This window comes from Ovis canadensis, chromosome 2, assembly GCF_042477335.2.
Source record: "Ovis canadensis isolate MfBH-ARS-UI-01 breed Bighorn chromosome 2, ARS-UI_OviCan_v2, whole genome shotgun sequence".
Taxonomy (NCBI): Eukaryota; Metazoa; Chordata; class Mammalia; order Artiodactyla; family Bovidae; genus Ovis; species Ovis canadensis.
The window spans coordinates 181354998-181359724 of record NC_091246.1 but is presented as its reverse complement, the minus strand read 5'-3'; the positions used below and the strand labels follow the sequence as shown (position 1 = coordinate 181359724).

The window sequence follows — 4727 nt, the reverse complement described above, 5'->3', positions numbered from 1 at the left end:
CACCAATGATGACATCATGTAGGGAAAAGGAGGCTTCAGGACCAGAAGGCAATGGATGCAAAGGTCCAGAGGTGGAAACAAGTTGTGTGTGGTTATAGCAAGCTCAGTATGTTTGAGGGACACACAAAACTCAGGTGGCTGAAGTACAATAAGAGAAGGTGGCAGACAGGTAAGTGGTGAGTTTGGAACAGTAGACAGAAGGGGCCACTTAGGATTTTTATAAGTCAGGTGACGAGGCTGGGTCTTGATCTAAATGGAATAGAAAGCAACAGTATTTGGGGAATTTGCTGGTGGTCCAGTGGTTAGGACTCTACACTTGCACTGCTGAGGGCCCAGGTTCAATCCCTGGTTAGGAAACTAAGACTTTGCAAGCCACACAACCAGAAAAATGAAAGAAAGGAAGCCAACAGGATTTTAAGCCAAAAAGAGACATAATTTGAAATAAGCTTGTAAAAGTTCACCTGGATAATTTCATTCAGTATTTAAAATAATAATACCTCCTACATATCTGTCAAAAAATTGAGGATACCGGAACACTTCCCACTTCATTAGATGAGGCTGGCATTATCCTAACAACAAAGCCAGGTAGACATCACAAGAAAACTAAAGGCTGATCCACATGAACATCAATGCAAAAATTCTTAATAAACAGTAGCAATCTGAATCCAGTAATATGCCTTTAATCACTTTTCCTCTGATCCTCCAGCTGCAGCCTTGAGACTCTCCTCTTCCAGCTCCACCCACGGTCTATTTCCAATATTAGGTCTATCAAATCTCAAACACTTGTAAAAAATGCATTTGACCTTTTCTGACATTGCCTGTGCTTCTTGAGGAGGGACGGTACCACTGAACTGCGGCTATGACCGAGGCTGACGTCAATCCAAAGGCCTACCCTCTTGCAGATGCCCACCTCACCAAGAAACTACTGAACCTTGTTCAGCAGTCATGTAACTACAAGCAGCTTCGAAAAGGAGCCAATGAGGCCACCAAAACCCTCAACAGAGGCATCTCTGAGTTCATCGTGATGGCTGCAGATGCGGAGCCCTTGGAGATCATCCTGCACCTCCCACTGCTGTGTGAGGACAAGAACGTGCCCTATGTGTTCGTGCACTCCAAGCAGGCTCTGGGGCGAGCCTGCAGGGTCTCCAGGCCTGTCATTGCCTGCTCCATCACCATCAAAGAGGGCTCACAACTGAAGCAGCAGATCCAGTCCATCCAGCAGTCCATCGAAAGGCTCTTGGTCTAAACCGGTGGCCTCAGCTGCACTCCCAGCTGACTCCTCTGCACCCCCACCCCGAGTTATGTGTCATATTGTCTGTTAGCATGTAGTGTTTCCAGCTACCTTCTGTTGTTATAAAGTATTTTAATGCTCAAAAAAAAATGCATTTGACAAATGCAACACCATTCATGATAAAAGTTCTCAATAAAACAGGAAATGAAGGGAAATTCCTCAGTCTGTAAAGGGGTATCTGTGGAAAACCTACAGCTAACTTCATACTTAATATGAAACACTGATTGGTTTACCCTGAGATCAGGAACAAGGCAAATGTCTCCTCTCATCGGGCCTATTTCATGTTGTACTTGAGGTTCTAGTCACTGCAGTAAGGCAACAAAAAGAGATAAAACAACTCTATAAAGAAAGCTGAGTGCTGAAGAATTGATGCTTTTGAACTGTGGTGTTGGAGAAGACTCTTGAGAGTCCGTTGGTCTGCAAGGAGAGCAAACCAGTCAATCCTAAAGGAAATCAGTCCTGAATATTCATAGGAAGCTGAAGCTCTGATAGTTTGGCCATCTGATACAAATAACTAACTCACTGGAAAAGACCCTGAAGCTGGGAAAGATTGAAGGTAGGAGGAGAAGGGGACAACAGAGGATGAGATGGTTGGATGGCATCACAGACTCAATGGACATAAGTTTGAGCAGGCCCCGGGAGTTGGTGATGGACAGGGAAGCCAGGCATGCTTCAGTTCATGGGGTCGCAAAGAGTCGGACACGACTGAGGGACTCAACTGAACTGAAATTAGAAAGAATGAAGTAAAAAACTGTCCTTATTTATAGATGACATGATTCTGTGTATAGAAAATCCTAAGGAATCTATCAAAAAACAAACATGCAAGCAAACAAACTCAAACTCCTACGGCTAATACAGTCATGACTAATACATTAATTTTTAAATGAGCAAAGGATTTGAATAGACATTTCACCAGAAAAGACTTCCAAAAGCCTATTAAGCACACAAAAACATGCTAGTTGTTTCAGGAGCTATTGAATAGCACAGGGCACTCTTTTCAACACACTGTAATAACTTATATGGGAAAAGAATCTAAAAAAGAATGGACACATATATATGAATAACTGATTCACTTTACTGTACAGTTGCAATTAGTGCAACATTGAAAATCAATTATACTCCAAAATTTTTTAAGTAAATGAAACTGAAAAAAATAAAGTTTTAGAATTCTTAACTTTGTTTTTTGTTCCTATAAACTTTCCCAATGATTCCCTTTAATGTCATAAGCAAAGGTGTCCTGTTCCCATTCACATTCTTCAGCCTTGGGAATACCAAGACCAAAACCAGCATTCTCCATGAGCTCTGTTCTTTCTCACTTGAACTCTGTTACCCAGAAGGGTGAGCACCAATCCCAAGGGAGGGTATGGCTTTGGAGGAGAAAGGCTAACCAGGCTGTTGTCTGTGGTTGCCCATGCCATGCCCTCTCACTGGGAAACATATTGAAGTGATCTAATCACAACTCTTAGATGAACCACAGAAATTATCTACTTTCAGTGAATTCACAAGCATTTCCATCAACCTTCTAAATAAGTTTGCCTCTCTCTTCTCTCTGGCTATGCCTCCTTCTTCTTGAGACCATTGACAGAAGATGTGCAAAGCCTGAGTTTGAAACCTCATATACTACCTCACAAACCATGTGGCCTAGAAGTTCTGGGATTCAGTGAGCTTTGTTCTCACTGGGAACAAAGTCAGTGGTTCTTAACCCAAGCTGTGTATGAAAAACACTGGAGGAGTGTTTAAAAATTACTGATGTCCTGGCTACACTCCCAGATACTTGTGTCAAAATCTGAGTGGTAGGAGGCAGGCCTTAGTGTTGTTAGAAGATCCCCAAAGTGATTCCCATTGCAGGCCAGGCTCAGAATCATTGATCCGTGTGATCATTAAGGGTTCTTGAAGCTCTTTCTCTGAACTATATTTTCCCTGGCTTCCCCATCTCCCCCCATGACCACCATTACAAGGCCAAGATAAGTAGCAGTCTGTGACTGGTCAGTACCCAGGGAGTGAATCCACTCAGTTTGACAAGGACACATCTGGCCTGGCTGCTGAAGAACCAGTAAGTTTTTTTAAATGTATTTTTGAGCAAGTAAGGAAAACCAAATTCCATGGATGCATTTAAGACCTTGCCTTTAGTATCTCCTTAATCAGCTGTCCCCAGCCTTTTTGGCATCAGGGACCTGATTTGTGGAAAACAAATTTTCCATGGATGGGTGGGCAGTGGATGGTTTCAGAATGATTCAAGTGTATTACATTTATAGGGCACTTTATCTTTATTATTATTACATCAGCTCCATGTCAGATCATCAGGCATTAGACCCTGGACATTGGGGACCTCTGCCCTAATGAAGAAGAACTACCACTCCTGGGGATCAGGAGTTATATCTCTTAAAGACATTGTCCAGAAGTCTCCAAACACTACAGAAAGGCAACAATGGGCTGTTTTCTCATCTTTCGTTTCTGCCCAGTGAAATGAATCAAAGAGAGAGTACATTGGCTTTGCAAAATGAAGATTATTTCCAAATATTAATTGACTTTTTGCATTGATCAGATGTCAACATTAGGCAACAGAATCCTGTGAAATTTGAGGAAGCTAAATTATATGGAAATCTTTAGCTATCTTTTCTATGGATTTAGAAATTACCCATTACTCTTTATGTTATAAATAATCCCCAAATCTGTAAAACAAAGAATGTAAAGACAAAGTTTGAAAGCTTCAAGTTGCCTTCTTCCTGGAATTCCCTGGAGGTTCAGGGAAGACTCTGTACTTTCACTGCTGAGGGCTTGTTGGGGAACTAAGATCCCATAGGCTGTGCAGCACAGCCAAATAAATATAAATAAATACAATAAAACAAACTGACTTCGTGCTCGCTTCGGCAGCACATATACTAAAATTGGAACGATACAGAGATTAGCATGGCCCCTGTGCAAGGATGACACGCAAATTCGTGAAGCATTCCATATTTTTAAGACAGCCTTCTGAATGGGAGAAAATAATAGCAAATGAAGCAACTGACAAACAACTAATCTCAAAAATATACAAGCAACTTATGCAGCTCAATTCCAGAAAAATAAATGACCCAATCAGAAAATGGGCCAAAGAACTAAATAGACATTTCTCCAAAGAAGACATACGGATGGCTAACAAACACATGAAAAGACGCTCAACATCACTCATTATTAGAGAAATGCAAATCAAAACCACAATGAGGTACCACTTCACACCAGTCAGAATGGCTGTGATCCAAAAATCTGCAAGCAATAAATGCTGGAGAGGGTATAGAGAAAAGGGAACCCTCCTACACTGTTGGTGGGAATGCAAACTAGTACAGCCACTTTGGAAAACAGTGTGGAGATTCCTTAAAAAACTGGAAATAGAACTACCTTATGACCTAGCAATCCCACTGCTGGGCATACACACCGAGGAAACCAGAATTGAAAG

General features: G+C 41.6%; 2 non-coding genes and 1 pseudogene across 2 annotated transcripts; all 3 read left to right on the top strand.

Annotated features, from left to right (window-relative positions):
* The first annotated feature begins 284 nt into the window (after positions 1-284).
* Positions 285-357, top strand: TRNAA-UGC (transfer RNA alanine (anticodon UGC)). Its single transcript has one exon. It is a non-coding gene; the product is annotated as a tRNA-Ala (tRNA).
* Positions 358-809: 452 nt separating this feature from the next.
* LOC138434690 (NHP2-like protein 1 pseudogene) lies at positions 810-1381 on the top strand (annotated as a pseudogene).
* A 2768-nt stretch (positions 1382-4149) lies between these two features.
* Positions 4150-4253, top strand: LOC138434798 (U6 spliceosomal RNA). The gene has a single exon (XR_011254879.1). It is a non-coding gene; the product is annotated as a U6 spliceosomal RNA (small nuclear RNA).
* The last annotated feature ends 474 nt before the right edge of the window (positions 4254-4727 follow it).